The sequence below is a fragment of the Lepidothrix coronata genome, unplaced genomic scaffold (assembly GCF_001604755.1).
Source record: "Lepidothrix coronata isolate B3197 unplaced genomic scaffold, Lepidothrix_coronata-1.0 Scaffold39, whole genome shotgun sequence".
Lineage (NCBI taxonomy): Eukaryota > Metazoa > Chordata > Aves > Passeriformes > Pipridae > Lepidothrix > Lepidothrix coronata.
Window position 1 is genome coordinate 5,298,096 of NW_016690219.1, and position 7,246 is coordinate 5,305,341.

Genomic DNA, 7,246 nt, shown 5'->3' on the forward strand with positions numbered 1-7,246 from the left:
TTTTGAGGGAGAGACATAAGTCAGCAACTTTGCCACGTGCAGAATGCCCAGTGTTGCACAGTGGGCAACACAGTGGTATTTTCTTCCAAGTGGTCCCTGAACTTCCATTTGCTGAATAAAGTTTATATTCCATTAGCTCACTAAGGATGTGGCACTAGGCATCACTTTTTACAAGGGCATGCAGTGATAGGACAAATAGGAATGACTTTAAACTGAAAGAAGGCAGGCTTATACCAGATACTAAGAAGAAATTCTTAGTAAGTGCATGGTGAGACCCTGGAACAAGTTGCCCAGAGAAGCTGTGGCTGCCCCATCCCTGGAATTGTTCAAAGACAGATTGGATGAGGCTTGGAACAACCTGGGATAGTGGAAGGTGCCCTGCCCATGGAAGGGTGGTTGGAACTGGATGGTGTTTAAGGTTCCTTCCAAGCCAAACCATTCTGTGATTCTATGATTCTGTGATTTTGTGATTATTGTACACATAGCTTACTCCATGTGTTGTTTAAGAGTAAGCTACTTGCAGAATGGCTGTAAATGTTGCATTTTCCTTCTTCGGAGGGATGAGGAACATGTGTTTTGCTCTAATGAGGCATAGAATGATTTGGGTTGGAAAGGAACCTAAAGATCTTCTAGTTTCAACCCCCTGCCATGAGCAGGAACACCTTCCACTAGACCAGATTGTTCAGAGCCCTGTCCAACCTGGCATCACTCAGCTCACCTTTCCTTTTTGCAGACTCTTTGCTTTCACTCGCTTATAAGGTAATATCACAAAGGCAGCTTTGACAGGTCCTTGTTGCTCAAACACAACCTGTCTTGCTTCTTTCTGTGGTATCTGTTGGCTTTCAGAAAGCATAAAGCATCAGCACATCTCCCCTGTCCTTTCTTGAGGTCCCTTCCTTGTCCTTGCCTTTGCTGTGGCATGTTGCACTGAGCACCCTTTTCACCATGCTGGGTTGAGGTTGCTGCCCACACTACAACTCAATATTGTTTCATTGTCTCCAGACTTCTGCAGAATTTCTGCAGCTATGTGCTGTTGCCAGCATTTTAATCTTGAATTATAACCCCTGTGTTGGAAAACACAGCTGCCCTTGTTCTTTGTTTGTATAGCGGGCAGCACTGACGGGAAGTCACTTGCGATAAGGTCTCCCACATCCTTCCATGTTTTGAGATAAGGGAAAAGGTGCTTTTTTATCTGAAGTACTTGGGACAATTTTGATGAGACCAAGGTTGTCACCATGAGAAAGCCTAATAAGCCACCTACCATGATTATTAAGATTGGATTTTTCTTGACTGTGAGGGGAGACAGTCTAGGATCTCAAGTTTCTCAGTGTCCTGGGAGACACTTCCATTATTTTACCCCATCCACTGTACCCAGAAATTTTCATTAATTTTCTACAGTCACCTGAGCTTTATTTGTACAGTTCAAATGAAATTATACTACTCAAAGTATTTCTTTGAAACATGCCACACCTGTTTAAATACCTAAACCCACTTGTTCCATAAAGAATTATTGTCAGATATGCTACAATCTGTGATCCATGAGTAAAATACTTGGGAAGTAAAAAAAAGATTAACAAAACTGACATCTGAAACCATGGTACAAAGAACAATTTAGCATAGCAATTTCCACTTCCTCATGTGGATTACCTGAAGGGATGGAACAATTTAATCAAAAAAATAAATTAAGAATTAATTCCACAGAGTTCTGCAAATATATGTATATTTTTAAAGATAAACCTATGGAAAGATCTTAAAAAGTTTCAGCTTGAGACATTTGACTGTAAGTTCTTCTTCCAACACTTGAGTAAACCTGAGCTGCAAAAATGTGATTTAATCTCGAGCAAGGAAGACAAAAATCCAGTTTCTTGAATTCTTTATTTCCAATTAAGTTAATAACAGCTCAAGTAATGCTTTACATTAAAATCCATGCAGTTCTGTGTGGTTCAGAGTTTGTATAACTCTTTTTCTTAGCTATGCAGAACACCTTGCAGGCTTAACCTTGTTTGGCAAAAAGGAATATTATTGATTTTTTCCAAGTGACCCAACTCACCTTCCTCTCCATATTATTATTATTGAGGAGACAACCAACAGAGTAATCCATCAATCAATCAATAAATCAATCAGTTACTGTCAGAGGGGTGGATGCCTCACCAAAAGATCTCTCCCAGGCAAAGGCAAGGCACGTAAATGCCAAAAGTGTCTTTGAAGGCTGTTGGACTACCAGGGCTGAGGTGTTGGGCACAGATGACCTGCAAATTGGAAACTGTGACTGCAGCAGCACTCTAATTCTCCACCATTAGTGTTGAACTGGAGGAGCTGTGTGTTCAGCCAGGATGAAAAGCAGGTAGATAAAATCCGCGCTTCTCAGAAAAACACAGCATTCCATGGCTGCCTTTGGTCTTCAGAGAGCCAAGCTGCTCATCATGGCACTTCTCCAGCACCTTTCAGTCCAAACAGATGTTCTGATCAGCTTGGAGCCCGCTGTGGCACATCTGCAGCCTATAGGGATTAAAATTTTCTTTCAAAGGAGACATTTTAGGGACCATTGACTCCAGGTGACCTCTCAGGTGTGCTGTTGGAGGAAGACCTGCAGGCTGGCAGTGTGTTGTGGCTGCCCCATCCCTGGAAATGTTCAGGGCCAAGTTGGATGGGGCTCTGAGTAACCTGGTCTAATGAAAGATGTCCCTGCCTGTGGCAGGGGTTGGAACCTGATGATCTTTAAGGTTCCTTCCAACCCAAACCATTCTGGGGTTCTGTGGTTACAGTACGTCCTTTCATGACACTGTGAAACTTGAAACCATTGCCTTGGTGACTATTCATCACCAAGGAAAATAAACAAAAAACCTAAATGAACCAACAGTAACTGTACATAAACACAGTATTATGAAATAATTTTAAAAAATTGTTATCCCTCCCTTCTGCCCCCATAAAATGATCTGTGAAAAGTAGGCTGTGCCTTAGAGTTGTTTTTCTACATGGTTCTAAAAAATTTGCAGCAAGAAGAGTTCATGGTTTCCTTGGATAATAAACTTTGTTCTTTCCTAGTCTTACTGTTCTATAACTGCTTTTAAAGTCTAACATATGGAATTGCAGAAGGAAGCTCTGTGTGTGTGTGTAAAAGTCATTTTCATGAGGTCCAAAATGAATTAGTAAACGATTCAATCACTAAAATGATACACTTTTCATATCAAAGCTCAGTATGTGTGTGTGTTCATGCTCTTTTCAATCTTCTCTGTTGAAATGTGGCAAAACTGAGCAGGGTAAAAATGCATAATAGTCTTTTTTAAACATGTACAGATTGGCACTTCAACTATACTTTGGATGTAGTAATTAATTAGAAACATTTTCTAACTCTGTACCATGAGACATCAAGAATCTGCCTCCAGAAAAGAAATCTGGGGTAAAACTCATTCCAACTCCTGGGACAACTCAAAAGTGAAAACCTTGTATTTGAGTTAGACATTTTCATCTCCTTTTTAGTAAATAGATAAAACACACTTCCAAAGTTGCCTTTAGGAAGCAGCTTATCTAATTTATTTAAAATATTAGATTAGAATAAGTGAAACTATCAGATACAGCTCAATGACAGAGATAAGCTACATCCCTTCAATCACATCTCTCCCATAAAACAAAAAAAAGAATGGCTGTCATGAGTGAATGTTAATAATATGGAAGGATACAAGGAAAGTAAACACAAAAGAATTCAGCATGGAAACCTCACGTAGAACAGCACTATTTTTTTTCAGACATGTCTTTGTCTGCAATAGTCAGGTGTAACCAAACAAAACATATTCACCCACAGTGGATCTTTTAGACCAAATCTGTTATTTAAAATAAATCTGATGAACAGGAAACAGAGAAAACAAACCAAAGTAACATTTCTTAGAATGCAAACTGACCTTTGATATAGTTATTAATAAGTGAGTTATTTATTTCTTATTTTTTTTCAAAGAAAGTGGAAAATACATCCGTTTTCCTCCAGTTAATAGTGGAAGACACAAAAAATGCAAACTCAAATTGTCATTGACATCTCAAATTTAATGATGATCTGGAGATATTTGCTATGTACTCATGGATAAAAATGGTTTCACAGACTCAACTTCAGTTTACACTGTTAATTACTTCAGACATGGGTGTCTGTGAAAAACAAACTACACAAATTGAAGATTTTTGTTAATTCCTTTTTGTTTGCTTCATGAATTTGCTTGAAAAAAGGTTTCCTCTAATTTAGCAATAGTGACAACAATGTAGGGTCTTCTACTGTGAAATCTTTAAAAAAAGGTGGACCCTAAATGAATTCTTTTACATGCTTATATTCCTTAAATGTTTATATATGAGCATTTTAGTCTTTTCTTGCATTTGACTTAAGAGTAAAACCAGAGGCATTGTAGATGGCACAGAAAGAAGGTTGGTCTTCTTGTAATAGTGTTCAGTTGGTAAAAAATATCTTGAACTTGGTGCAACAGAAAGTTATGTTAAAATGTAAAAGATATAAGGAAAATCCAATTTACAAATCAGTAAATCTTACATGGAGCATTCCATTGGACTGGTTATAGTAAACAAATGATAAACATTTGGAGCAGTGAAAAGAAGTATTCATTGAATCTCCATTTAAAATCATGGAATCCGAGCTTGAAGAGCCATTTGGAAATGATATTGCTGATTAATTGCAGTTTGACTCATAATAATTTCTGAACTAACTACATATAGACACAGCCAAGGTTCTTTGTGGAGTGGCTTCTCACCATTTTTTTTTGTAATGGCATAGATTTTATAACAATCTTAATTTGGAAACTACTTGATAAAAGATGGATCTAACCTACATAACCAGAGGGTCTTTTATTCACACATTCACAGAATATCTTGCCTGAGAGGGCTTTCCACACCCCTCACTAAAGCTGAGCCATTCCATAGCCTGACGTGCAGGAAACATGGGGTGGGAAAAAAGGCAAGGAGTATGTAATTTCCTGAAAAAGACCCTGAGAAAAAGTGCTGTAAAGAGAGGCATAGATTTCTGGTTTCTGCATCCTGCAATGTTTTCCCCTTTAGGGAGACATGATCTGATAGAAAATGCACACTCATTCCAGAGAGAGGAACCTAGAACACTCTGTTCTGTAATGCACTGCAGAAGAATAACTGGCAAGGAAATAATATTTCCTAATTGAAACTGATACTCGTCTTTTACAGCTTTCTGCTGCTGGAGAATATCCAGTTATTCACAGCAGTATCAATGATATCTTGGTACACGTGCTTATGTTAGTGCTTTTCTGTGGAAAAGGCAGGGAAAAGCAAATACATACAATTCTTCATAAATCGATGAATAGGCTCTTTTGAGAGAAGTCATAAAATACAGTTGTGTCTGACTAAAAGACGGTATCTAAAATGTAGATTTCTAAATCTGACAGAGGGAAGGAGATCTTCTAGGTTAGTGGAGACCTAAGTCTAAATGCAGCAACCCGTATGGAGGCACTTGGCACCATTTCATATAAAACAAGATGTCCAAGACACCCTTGAAGTGCTAAAGATGTTGCAAAGTACATGTGGAAGACCTGTGCCTTTCCAGATTGTAGCTGGAGCCCTGGCAGGATACCCTGGGACACCTCAGGAAGTTGTGGACTCAACTGAACTAAATGCTTAGATGAATGTGAAAGGCTGAGGGAACTGGAATTGTTCAGCCTGGAGAAGAGAAGGCTCCAGGGAGACCTTAGAGCACCTTTCAGTATGTAAAGGGGCTCCAAGAGAGCTCAAGAGGGACTGTGGACAAGGGTGATGACATCAAACTGACAGAGGGCAGGGTTAGATTAGATATTAGGAAGAAATTCTTTACTCAGAGAGTGGTGAGACACTGGCACAGGTTGCCCAGAGAAGCTGTGGCTACTCCATCCCTGGAAGTGTTCAAGGCCAGGTTGGATGGGGCTTGGAGCAACCTGGTCTAGTGTGTGGCATCCCTGCCCATGGTGGGGAGGTTTGGAACTTGATGATATTTAAGGTCCCTTCCTACACAAGTCATTCTATGAATATTAATTGACTGCTCTATAGAAATGCAGGCATTATGTGCAACTATGAAATTATTAATTATAGCTCTTAAATATAATTTAAGATACAGATCCACTATCAGATTACAATTTTATAAATAATGTGACCCAATCCTCTTCCCCCTGCCAAGATGTTGACCTGATAAAAAGTACATTGGGTTGTTCAGTGGGTGCCCCTTAGCTGTTCTGGGGGACTCATGTCCACAGGTTGGTGTCACTGATGTCTGCAGGTGTCCACACTCTTGCTGCCAGAAGATTCACTTTCTAGTGCTCTTTGATTCTGTTCTTCATTTTCCATTTTTTCTGAGTTTGACCCCAGATTTTCCCTGACCTCATGCCCCATTACCTCCTCTTCAATCCCTTTCAAATAAACAATCCTTTCCTAATCCAATTTTCCCCTTAAAACCTAGTTTTACTTCTAAGGTATCCAAACCACATTTCTGAGCATTCCCTGTGCAATCTTGACTGTGTATGGTATGACTGGCACAGTAAGTGTGAGTGCCATTGCAAACCAAACCAGCCCTACCATTTTCCTGTTCATACTGTCTGTATTTAATTTACCATATCCAGCCACTTGACATAATTATTCCATTTGAGCCTTGATTCTCCCACTTGAACACAAGCAGGTTCTTATCTCATGTGCCAGCAGTTTGCATACCAGAGCAACAGAGTAACTTGTTTCACATTTCTGCTTTGGGTACGTAAAGGAAAATGTAAAAGTTCCCTTTTAAGGACTTTGCTACCACAAGGCCTCTTCATCTCACAGGCTTGCTTGATGGAAGTTTGAAATATTCGATGGATTTTGCTATCAACATAGGTTCCATGGATTTTTGCATTGCTTTTTCAATATTTTGATTCAGATCAAATGAGGTCAATGATTCAAATGCTCCTTTAGGAACTTTTTCAGTGGAAGTTCCATATCTATCTTTGCAAAGCTCTAAATTACTTCTTCTGTGTGATGACTGCCTTCATGTAGTTGGGTGTTGGAATCATAGAATGACTGAATGGTTTTGGTTGGAAAGGACCTTAAAGATCACCTCATTCCAACAGGCAGGAATGACACCCACTAGACCAGTTTGCTTAGAGCCCTGTCCAACCTGGCCTTGAAACTTGTTCATGGTTCAAAGGTTTGTTCAATTAGTTCTTTTAAGTATCGGAGGTGAATTCCATCAGCCTTGACTCCACCTCTGCCATTTCACTGCTCTCTGTAA